A 12,665-nucleotide genomic window follows, 5' to 3' on the forward strand; every position below is an offset into this window, starting at 1 on the left:
GTGAGTATTATGCCTTTGTCTATATATGATGCTTTGAGGTTCCCTCCCTTAAAAAGCTCGGCAGCTCATTTTGTGTTAGCAGATAAAAGCATTATTACAGTGGTTGGAATTACTGAGGACGTGCTGGTGAGCATTAAGGGGCTCACATTTCCCATTGACTTCTATATCTTGAAGATGCCCCAAAATGACTCAGGAAGACCGTCATCCATCGTGCTCGGAAGACCATTCCTGATGACCTCAAAGTTCAAGCTGGATGCATTCTCAGGAACCTATTCTTTTGAGATAGACGGCCGAGCAGTGCGCTTCAACCTGACTGAAGCTATGAAGCATCCTCCGGAAGACCATTCCATCTTCCAATGTAACATCATTGATGAGACCATAGCTGTAGTTCACCAAGAAGACGTGGAAGAGAGGCACATGGAGCAAGGTCCAAGTGTAGGGAAACCATCTGAACACATTAAGGACATCTTGCCATCATCACTGGCTCCAGAAAATCCAGTGCCCAGTCCGGAGCAGAAACTGGAGCTAAAGCCCCTTCCACCCACACCTCATGTATGCTTACCTTGAGGACAATCAGAAGCTTCCAGTTATCATTGCAAAGGAACTCACATCCCAACAGGAGGAGCAGTTGCTTAGTGTGCTGAGAAGACACAAGAAAGTAATTGGGTGGAGCTTGGCGGATATAGTAGGCATCAGCCCCTAAGTTTGCGAGCATAGAATATTTTTAGAAGAGGGAGCAAGGCCTGTCCGTCAATCCCAAAGAAGACTGAATCCCACAATCTTAGAGGTTGTCAAGAAGGAAGTGACCAGACTACTGGAGGCAGACATCATCTACCCCATTTCAGATAGCGAATGGGTCAGCACAGTACAAGTGGTGCCCAAGAAGTCTGGAGTCACTACAGTAAAGAATGAGCAAGGGGAGCTCATAGCAACCAGAGTGTAGAATTCCTGGAGTGTGTGCATTGACTACAAGCACCTTAACCAGGCCACTCGTAAGGATCACTACCCCCTGCCATTCATTGATCAAATACTGGATCGCTTGTCAGGTAAATCATATTACTGCTTTTTAGATTGTTACACAGGCTATTTTCATATTCATATAGCCCCTGACGATCAGGAAAAGACTACTTTTACATGTCTCTTTGGAACATATGCTTACAAGAGGATGCCTTTTGGCTTATGCAATGCACCAGCTACTTTCCAAAGGTGCCTGATGTGTCTTTTCTATGATCTTATTGAGAGCTGTATGGAAGTCTTCATGGATGATTTTAGCATATACGGTGATTCCTTTAGCCTTTGCTTGGATAGTTTATCTAGAGTAATAGATAGGTGTGTTAGCTCAAACCTTGTTTTGAATTTGAAAAGTGTCATTTTAGGGTCAAACAAAGTATTGTTCTAGGATATGTTGTCTCTAATACTGGTATTTCTATGGATCCAGCAAAGGTAGATGTCATTTCTAGTTTACCTTACCCCTCCTCCATGAGGAAAGTCCATTCGTTCCTTGGCCATGCAGGTTTCTACTAGAGATTCATCAAGGACTTCAGTAAGGTAGCTTTACCTTTATCTAGACTGCTACAGAAGGACGTTGAATTCAAGCTGAGTGAGGACTGCATGGAAGCATTTGATAAGTTGAAGAGTGCCTTGACTCAAGCTCCAATTATGAGAGGACCAGACTGCAGCTAGCCCTTTGAGATTATGTGTTATGCCTCCAACCATGCTGTAGGAGCAGCACTGGCCCAGCACGAAGGTAAGGATCCTTTTGTAATTGCATGTGGTTTGGTGAGCGAAATTGTTACTCATGCTTAAATTGTTGTTCGAAATTGATTGTCCCTGGTGATGGCACCAAAACCTGGTGCGCACTACCATGGTCCAAACATAACTTCACAACTTCGCACAACTAACCAGCAAGTGTACTGGGTCATCCAAGTAATACCTTACGTGAGTAAGGGTCGATCCCACAGAGATTGTTGGTATGAAGCAAGCTATGGTCATCTTGTAAATCCAAGTCAAGCAGATTCAAATATGATTGGATTAGATATTCAAAAGATAAACAAAATAAACAGGAAATAAAGATAAAGTTACTCATGTAATTCAATGGTAGGAATTTCAGATAAGCGTATGGAGATGCTTGTCCCTGTTGAATCTCTGCTTTCCTACTGCTTTTATCCAATCCTTCTCACTCCTTTCCATGGCAAGCTGTATGTAGGGCATCACCGTTGTCAATGGCTACATCCCATCCTCTCAGTGAAAAATGTCCAAATGCTCTGTCACAGCACGACTAATCATCTGTCGGTTCTCAATCAGGCTGGAATAGAATCCCGTGATTCTTTTGCATCTGTCACTAAAGCCCAGCCTTCAGGAGTTTGAAGCTCGTCACAGTCATTCAATCCCGGAATCCTACTTGGAATACCACAGACAAGGTTAGACTTTCTGGATTCCCATGAATGCCGCCATCAATTCTAGCTTATACCACGAAGATTCTGATTATGGAATCTAAGAGATATGCGCCCGGTCTAAGGTAGAATGGAAGTGGTTGTCAGTCACGCGTGTTCATAGGTGAGAATGATGATGAGTGTCACGGATCATCACATTCATCAAGTTGAAGTGCAACGAATATCTTAGAACAGGAATTGGATAGAAAATAATAGTAATTGTATTGAAACTTGAGGTACAGCAGAGCTCCACACCCTTAATCTATGGTGTGTAGAAACTCCACCGTTGAAAACACATAAGTAAAAGGTTCAGGCATGGCCGAATGGCCAGCCCCCAAAACGTGATCAATAGTTTCCTTAGATGAATAATAAAATAAAACTGAGACCAAAGATGTTACGTGGTCAAAAGACGACTAATACACTAGTAAAAAGTCTTATTTATACTAAACTAGTTACTAGGGTTTACAGGAGTAAGTAATTGATGCATAAATCCACTTTCGGGGTCTACTTGGTGTATGTTTGGACTGAGCTTGATCTATCCACGAGCTGAAGCTTCACTTGGAGTTGAACGCTGGTGCACGAAATTGTGATTCATTCTTTTCACAACTCAACAGTCCCCGGTAATAGCTCCAAAAACGTGGTGCTTAATACCATGGTCTAAACATAATTTCACAACTTCGCACAACTAATCAGCAAGTGCACTGGGTCGTCCAAGTAATAAACCTTACGCGAGTAAGGGTCGATCCCACGGAGATTGTTGGTATGAAGCAAGCTATGGTCACCTTGTAAATCTCAGTCAGGCAGATTCAAATGGTTATGGATGATATATGAGTAACGCATAGAATAAAGATAGAGATTGATGAGCGGATAATTTATACACTTTTTGGCATTGTTTTTAGTATGTTTTTGATATGATCTAGTTAGTTTTTAGTTAAAAATCACTTTTCTGGACTTTACTATGAGTTTGTGTGTTTTTCTGTGATTTCAGGTATTTTCTGGCTGAAATTGAGGGACCTGAGCAAAAATCTGATCCAGAGACTGAAAAGGACTGCAGATGCTGTTGGATTCTGACCTCCCTGCACTCGAAGTGGATTTGCTGGAGCTACAAAAGCCCAATTGGCGCGCTCTCAACGGCGTTGGAAAGTAGAAATCCTGGGCTTTCCAGCAATATAAGATAGTCCATACTTTGCCCAAGATTTGATGGCCCAAACCGGCATTCAAAGTCACCTCAAGAAATCCTAGCGTTAAACGCTGGAACTGGCACCAAAATGGGAGTTAAACGCCCAAACTGGCATAAAAGCTGGCGTTTAACTCCAAGAAGAGTCTCTGCACGAAAATGCTTCATTACTCAGCCCAAGCACACACCAAGTGGGCCCGGAAGTGGATTTTTATGTCATTTATTCATCTCTGTACACCCTAGGCTACTAGTTTCCTATAAATAGGACCTTTTACTATTGTATTTTCATCTTGGTTCTTCTGGTTCCCTCTCTGGGGCCGAAACCAATGATCACTCTTGTTCTTATGTATTTTCAACGGTGGAGTTTCTACACACCATAGATTAAGGTGTGGAGCTCTGCTGTACCTCGAGTATTAATGCAATTACTATTGTTCTTCTATTCAATTCCGCTTGTTCTTTGTCCAAGATATCACTTGTTCTTCAACTTGATGAATGTGATGATCCGTGACACTCATCATCATTCTCACTCATGAACAAGGTGACTGACAACCACTCTTGTTCTACAAGCAATCAAAGCTCTAGTGAATATCTCTTGGATTCCTGATAACACGATGCATGGTTGATCGCCTGACAACCGAGTGCTCGCCTGACAAACGAGCCAGCCATTCCGTGAGATCAGAGTCTTCGTGGTATAGGCGAGAACTGATGGCAGCATTCAAGAGAATCCGGAAGGTCTAACCTTGTCTGTGGTATTCTGAGTAGGATTCAATGACTGAATGACTGTGACGTGCTTCAAACTCCTGAAGGCGGGGCGTTAGTGACAGACGCAAAAGAATCACTGGATTCTATTCCGGCCTGATTGAGAACCGACAGATGGATAGCCGTGCCGTGACAGGGTGCGTTGAACATTTCCAATGAGAGGATGGGAGGTAGCCACTGACAACGGTGAAACCCTTGCATAAGCTTGCCATGGAAAGGAGTAACAAGGATTGGATGAAGACTGTAGGAAAGCAGAGAGACGGAAGGGAAGGCATCTTCATTCGCTTGTCTGAAGCTCTCACCAATGATATACATAAGTATCTCTATCTTTATCTTTATGCTTTATGCGTTTATTACCTATACCCATTTGAGTCTGCCTGACTAAGATTTACAAGGTGACCATAGCTTGCTTCATACCAACAATCTCCGTGGGATCGACCCTTACTCACGTAAGGTATTACTTGGACGACCCAGTGCACTTGCTGGTTAGTTGTGCGAAGTTGTAGTGATCACAATTTCGTGCACCAAGTTTTTGGCACCGTTGCCGGGGATTGTTTGTGTATGGACAACTGACGGTTCATCTTGTTGCTTAGATTAGGTATTTTTTCTTCAGAGTTCTTAAGAATGAATTCTAGTGTTTCAAGGTGATGTTCTTATCATCACCAAAGCTGATTGATTCTCATCAATTTAGCTCTTGAATGCAATGTCCTGCTGAAGCTTGGCCGGCCATGTCTAATTCCTTTAGACTAAAGCTTTAGACTAACATTGCATGATTCCTGGAATTCTCATTAAGAATTTTGATACCTTTATTTTCCTTTTCACTTAATTTTCGAAAAACCCAAAAAAAATTACAAAATCATAAAATCCAAAAATATTTTTTGTTTGAGTCTAGAGTCTCATCTTAAGTTTAGTGTCAATTGCATGTTTCTGTTCTTATTGCATTCATGCATGTGTCCTCATTGATCTTCAAATTGTTCTTGATGATTTCCTTGTTTTGATCTTTGAATTCTATTGACTTGAGTGTTGCATTCTCATTTTGTTAGTGTCAATGGTATACAAACTGCTAAGTTTGGTGTCTTGCATGCATTATTATTTGATTTTAGTTGCATTTTGATTATTCCTTATTATTAAAAATCCAAAAATATTTTTAATTTGTGTCTTTTCAAGTCAATAATACAGAGAATTGAAGATTTAGAACATACTGCAGAGGAATCACACAGAAAAAGCTAGGCATCCAAAAATGCCCAGTGAAGAAGACAGACTGGCGTTTAAACGCCAGCCAGGGTGCCTGGCTGGGCGTTTAACGCCCAAAAGGGTAGTAGTTTGGGCGTTAAACGCCAGAATGTGCACCATTCTGGGCGTTTAACGCCAGGATGGCACAAGGGGGAAGATTTTGTTTTCAAATCAAATTTTTCAATCAAATCTTTTTCAAATCAAATCTTTTCAATCAAATCTTTTTCAAAATTAATTTCTTTCCTTTTTCAAAGATACTTACTAACAATTAATGATTTGATTGAACATTTCAAGTATGTTGCCTTTTCTGTTGAGAAAGGTTTAATGTTTGAATCATATCTTTTCTTGTTAGGCAAGTCATTAATTTTTAAAAATCAAATCTTTTTAATTTGTTTTCAAAATCAAATCTTTTTAAAATGTTTTTCAAATCATATCTTCTCAATCACATCTTTTTAAAACCATAACTTTTCAATCAAATCTTTTTAATCACATCTTTTTCAAAATAGTTTTCAATCAAATCTTTTTTATTTCTAATTTCAAAATCTTTTTCAAAAATTACTTGATTTCTTCTCCACTCTTATTTTCGAAAATCAATTAAGTGTTTTTCAAAATGTTTTCAAAATCTTCTACTTAATTTTCGAAAATCACTTCCCTTCTTCTCACATCCTTCTATTTATGGACTAACAATATCCCTTAATGCAAAATTCGAACTCCATTCCTTCTGATAAGTTCGAATTTTCTACTTCTGTCTTCTACTCTTCTTCTCCTCTGACACTTCAAGGAATCTCTATACTGTGACATAGAGGATTCCACATTTTCTTGTTCCCTTCTCTTTCTTATGAGCAGGAGCAAAGACAAAGGCATTCTTGTTGAAGCTGACCCTGAACCTGAGAGGACCTTGAAGCGAAAGCTAAGAGAAGCTAAAGCACAACTCTCTTTAGAGGACCTGACCGAATTCTTCAAAGAAGAAGAACACATGGCAGCCGAAAATAACAATGCCAACAATGCAAGGAAGGTGCTGGGTGACTTTACTGCACCTACTCCCGATTTCTATGGGAGAAGCATCTCTATCCCTGCCATTAGAGCAAACAACTTTGAGCTTAAGCCTCAATTAGTTTCTCTAATGCAACAGAATTGCAAGTTCCATGGAAACCCATTGGAAGATCCTCATCTGTTCTTAGCTGAATTCTTGCAAATCTGTGACACTGTCAAGACTAATGGGGTTGACCCTGAGGTCTACAGACTCATGCTATTCCCTTTTGCTGTAAGAGACAGAGCTAGAATATGGTTGGATTCTCAACCTAAAGAAAGCCTGGACTCTTGGGAAAAGCTAGTCAATGCCTTCTTGGCAAAGTTCTTTCCACCTCAAAAATTGAGTAAGCTTAGAGTGGAAGTCCAAACCTTCAGACAGAAGGATGGAGAATCCCTCAATGAAGCTTGGGAAAGATACAAACAATTGATCAGAAAATGTCCATCTGACATGCTTTCTGAATGGAGCATCATAGGTATTTTCTATGATGGCCTCTCTGAACTATCCAAGATGTCTTTGGATAGCTCTGCTGGAGGATCTCTTCATCTGAAGAAGACGCCTGCAGAAGCTCAAGAATTGATTGAAATGGTTGCAAATAACCAATTCATGTACACTTCTGAAAGGAATCCTGTGAACAATGGGACTAATCAGAAGAAAGGAGTTCTTGAGATTGATACTCTGAATGCCATATTGGCTCAGAACAAGATATTGACCCAACAAGTCAATTTGATCTCTCAAAGTTTGTCTGGAATGCAAAATGCACCAAGCAGTACTAAGGATGCTTCATCTGAGGAAGAAGCTTATGATCCTGAGAACCCTTCAATGGAAGAGGTGAATTACCTAGGAGAACCCTATGGAAACACCTATAATTCTTCATGAAGAAATCACCCAAATTTCTCATGGAAGAATCAAGAGAGACCTCAACAAGGTTTCAACAACAATAATGGTGGAAGAAATAGGTTTAGCAATGGCAAGCCTTTTCCATCATCTTCTCAGCAATAGACAGAGAGTTCTAAGCAGAATACCTCTGACTTAGCAACCATGGTCTCTGATTTAATCAAAACCACTCAAAGTTTCATGACTGAAACAAGATCCTCCATCAGAAATTTGGAAGGACAAGTGGGTCAGCTGAGCAAGAAAATCACTGAACTCCCTCCTAGTACTCTCCCAAGCAATACTGAAGAAAATCCAAAAGGAGAGTGCAAGGCCATTAACATGGCCGAATTCTGGGAGGAAGAAGAGGCAGTGAACGCCACTGAGGAAGGCCTCACTGGGCATCCACTGGCCTCCAATGAGTTCCCCAATGAGGAACCATGGGAATCTGAGGCTCAAAATGAGACCATAGAGATTCCATTGGAATTACTTCTGCCATTCATGAGCTCTGATGAGTATTCTTCCTCTGAAGAGGATGAGTATGTCACTGAAGAGCAAGTTGCTAAATACCTTGGAGCAATCATGAAGCTAAATGACAAGTTATTTGGAAATGAGACTTGGGAGGATGAACCCCCTTTGCTCACCAAAGAACTGGATGACTTGTCTAGGCAAAAACTGCCTCAAAAGAGGCAGGATCCTGGGAAGTTTTCAATACCTTGTACCATAGGCACCATGACCTTCAAGAAGGCCTTGTGTGACTTAGGGTCAAGTGTAAACCTCATGCCCCTCTCTGTAATGGAGAAGCTAGGGATCTTTGAGGTGCAAGCTGCAAAAATCTCACTAGAGATGGCAGACAACTCAAGAAAACAAGCTTATGGACTTGTAGAGGATGTTCTGGTAAAAGTTGAAGACCATTACATCCCTACTGATTTCATAGTCCTAGAGACTGGGAAGTGCATGGATGAATCCATCATCCTTGGCAGACCCTTCCTAGCCACAGCAAGGGCTGTGATTGACGTTGATAGAGGAGAGTTAATCATTCAAGTGAATGAAGAATCCTTTGGGTTTAAGGCTCAAGGATATCCCTCTGTCACCATGGAGAGGAAGCTTGAAGAGCTTCTCTCAAATCAGAGACAAACAGAGCCCCCACAGTCAAACTCTAAGTTTGGTGTTGGGAGGCCACAACCAAACTCTAAGTTTGGTGTTGAACCCCCACATTCAAACTCTAAGTTTGGTGTTGGGAGGTTCCAACATTGCTCTGAGAAAATGTGAGGCTCCATGAGAGCCATCTGTCAAGCTACTGACATTAAAGAAGCGCTTGTTGGGAGGCAACCCAATGTTATATTTTATATATTTTCCTTTGTTATTTTATTTTATTTTGTAGGTTGATGATCATGAGAAGTCACAAAATCAATTGAAAAAGCAAAAACAGAATGAAAAACAGGAAGAAAAATAGCACACCCTGGAGGAAGAACTCACTGGCGTTTAAACGCCAGTGAGGCTAGCAGTTGGGCATTTAACGCCCAGTCTGGCACCATTCTGGGCGTTTAACGCCAGAAAGGGGCACCAGACTGGCGTTAAACGCCAGGAAAGGGCAAGAACCTGGCGTTAAACGCCAGAAATGGGCACCAGCCCGGCGTTTAACGCCAGAATTGGCTCAAAACGTGTTTTTGAATGCCATTTGGTGCAGGGATGACTTTTCCTTGACACCTAAGGATCTGTAGACCCCACAGGATCCCCACCAACCCCACCACCCTCTCTCTTCTTCACCCATTCACCAATCACCTCAACACCTCTCTCCCAAAAAACCCCACCTACCTCACCCTTCAAATTCAAACCACTTTCCCTCCCAAACCCACCCATACATGGCCGAACACAAAGCCATTCCCTTCTTCCTCATTTCTTCTTCTTCTACTATCTTCTTTCTTCTTTTGCTCGAGGACGAGCAAACCTTTTAAGTTTGGTGTGGTAAAAGCGTTGCTTTTTCGTTTTTCCATAACCATTTATGGCATCCAAGGCCAGAGAAACCTCTAGAAAGAGGAAAGGGAAGGCAAAAGCTTCCACCTCCGAGTCATGGGAGATGGAGAGATTCATCTCAAGGGTGCATCAAGACCACTTCTATGAAGTTGTGGCCATAAAGAAGGGTCAACTTTGATCAAAGGTTGGACCAAGTCCTCATAGACATTTATGAAGAGGGCGTTCAATGAAAGAGAGATTCAAGAAGGAAGCCGGTTCAACTGAGAAGGCATGACCTCAAGCCCATCACTAAGAAAAGGATGGAGCAAACAAGAGACCCCTCTCATCATGAGATCCCTGAGATGCCTCAAGGGATGCACTTTCCTTCACAAGACTATTGGGAGCAACTGAACACCTCCCTAGGAGAATTGAGTTCCAACATGGGACAACTAAGGGTGGAGCACCAAGAACATTCCATCCTCATCCATGAAATTAGAGAATCATGAGAGAGGAGTAACAAAGACAAGGAAGAGACATTGAGGAGCTCAAGCACTCCATAAGACCTTCAAGAGGAAGAACAAGCCGCCATCACTGAGGTGGACCCGTTCTTTAATTTCCTTGTTCTTTATTTTCTGTTTTTCGAAAATTTATGCTTATGTTTGTCCATGTTTGTGTCTTATGATCATTAGTGTCTTAGTGTCTATGCCTTAAAGTTATAAATGTCCTATGAATCCATCACCTTTCCTAAATGAAAACTGTTTTTATCACAAAAGAACAAGAAGTACAGGATTTCAAATTCATCTTTAAAACTAGCTTAATTAGTTTGATGTGGTGACAATACTTTTTGTTTTCTGAATGTATGCTTAAACAGTGCATATGTCTTTTGAATTTGTTGTTCATGAATGTTAAAATTGTTGGCTCTTGAAAGAATGATGAAAAAGGAGACATGTTACTGAGGATCTGAAAAATCATAAAATGATTCTTGAAGCAAGAAAAAGCAGTGAATACAAAAAAAAAAGAGAAGGAGAAAAACGAAAAAAAAAGGGGAGAAAGAAAAAGAAAAAAGAAAAAGAAAGAAATAAAGTTGTGATCCAACGCAAAAAGAGTGTGCTTAAGAACCCTGGACACCTCTAATTGGGGACTCTAGCAAAGCTGAGTCACAATCTGAAAAGGTTCACCCAATTATGTGTCTGTGGCATGTATGTATCCGGTGGTAATACTGGAAGACAGAGTGCTTTGGGCCACGGCCAAGACTCAATAAGTAGCTGTGTTCAAGAATCATCATACTTAACTAGGAGAATCAATAACACTATCTGGATTCTGAGTTCCTAAAGAAGCCAATCATTCTGAATTTCAAAGGATAAAGTGAGATGCCAAAACTGTTCGGAGGCAAAAAGCTACTAGTCCCGCTCATCTAATTTGGAGCTAAGTTTCATTGATAATTTGGAGTCTATAGTATATTCTCTTCTTTTTATCTTATTTGATTTTCAGTTGCTTGGGGACAAGCAACAATTTAAGTTTGGTGTTGTGATGAGCGGATAATTTATACACTTTTTGGCATTGTTTTTAGTATGTTTTTGATATGATCTAGTTAGTTTTTAGTATATTTTATTAGTTTTTAGTTAAAAATCACTTTTCTGGACTTTACTATGAGTTTGTGTGTTTTTCTGTGATTTCAGGTATTTTCTGGCTGAAATTGAGGGACCTGAGCAAAAATCTGATCCAGAGACTGAAAAGGACTGCAGATGCTGTTGGATTCTGACCTCCCTGCACTCGAAGTGGATTTTCTGGAGCAACAAAAGCCCAATTGGCGCGCTCTCAACGACGTTGGAAAGTAGACATCCTGGGCTTTCCAGCAATATATGATAGTCCATACTTTGCCCAAGATTTGATGGCCCAAACCGGCGTTCAAAGTCACCTCAAGAAATCCCAGCGTTAAACGCTGGAACTGGCACCAAAATGGGAGTTAAACGCCCAAACTGGCATAAAAGCTGGCGTTTAACTCCAAGAAGAGTCTCTGCACGAAAATGCTTCATTACTCAGCCCAAGCACACACCAAGTGGGCCCGGAAGTGGATTTTTATGTCATTTATTCATCTCTATACACCCTGAGGCTCCATGAGAGTCCTCTGTCAAGCTACTGACATTAAAGAAGCGCTTGTTGGGAGGCAACCCAATGTTTTATAGTTAACCATTTCTTTTGTTATTTTATCTTTTTTGTAGGTTGATGATCATAAGAAGTCACAAAAACAATGAAAAAAAGCAAAAACAGAATGAAAAACAGGAAGAAAAACAGCACACCCTGGAGGAGAAGAAGCTGGCGTTCAAACGCCAGTAATGCTAGCTGTTGGGCGTTTAACGCCCAGTCTGGCACCATTCTGGGCGTTTAACACCAGAAATGGGCACCAGACTGGCGTTAAACGCCAGTAAAGGGCAACAACCTGGCGTTAAACGCCAGGAATGGGCACCAGCCCGGCGTTTAACGCCAGAAATAGCTCAAAACGTGATTTTGAGCAACATTTGGTGCAGGGATGACTTTTCCTTGACACCACAGGATCTGTGGACCCCACAGGACCCCACCATCACTCTCTCTCTTCTTCCCCCATTCACCAATCACCTCAAACACCTCTTCCCCAAAAACCCTTCACCTATCAAATCCCATCTTTCTCTTCACCACTCACATCCATCCTTCATAAATCCCCACCAACCTCACCCTTTTCTTACCCTTCTTGGCCGAACACACTACCATCTCCCTCTTCCTCATTTCTTCTTCTTCTACTCTCTTCTCTCTTCTTTTGCTCGAGGACGAGCAAACATTTTAAGTTTGGTGTGGTAAAAGCGCTGCTTTTTTCGTTTTTCCATAACCATTTATGGCATCCAAGGCCGGAGAAACCTCTAAAAAGAGGAAAGGGAAGGCAAAAGCTTCCACCTCCGAGTCATGGGAGATGGATAGATTCCTCTCAAGGGTGCATCAAGTCCACTTCTATGAAGTTGTGGCCTTGAAGAAGGTGATCCCCGAGGTCCCCTTTTCACTCAAAAAGGGCGAATATCCGGAGATCCGCCATGAGATCCGAAGAAGAGGTTGGGAAGTACTTACCAACCCCATTCAACAAGTCGGAATCTTGATGGTTCAAGAGTTCTATGCCAATGCATGGATCACCAAGAACCATGACCAAAGTATGAACCCGAATCCAAAGAATTATCTC

The 12,665-nt window shown here is 41.4% G+C and overlaps 1 non-coding gene across 1 annotated transcript; it reads right to left on the minus strand.

Annotated features, from left to right (window-relative positions):
* Positions 1–6,979: 6,979 nt before the first annotated feature.
* On the minus strand, positions 6,980–7,083 carry LOC130984425 (small nucleolar RNA R71). Its single transcript, XR_009088363.1, has one exon. It is a non-coding gene; the product is annotated as a small nucleolar RNA R71 (small nucleolar RNA).
* Between the last annotated feature and the right edge of the window lie 5,582 nt (positions 7,084–12,665).

The sequence above is a fragment of the Arachis stenosperma genome, chromosome 5, assembly GCF_014773155.1.
Source record: "Arachis stenosperma cultivar V10309 chromosome 5, arast.V10309.gnm1.PFL2, whole genome shotgun sequence".
Taxonomy (NCBI): domain Eukaryota; kingdom Viridiplantae; phylum Streptophyta; class Magnoliopsida; order Fabales; family Fabaceae; genus Arachis; species Arachis stenosperma.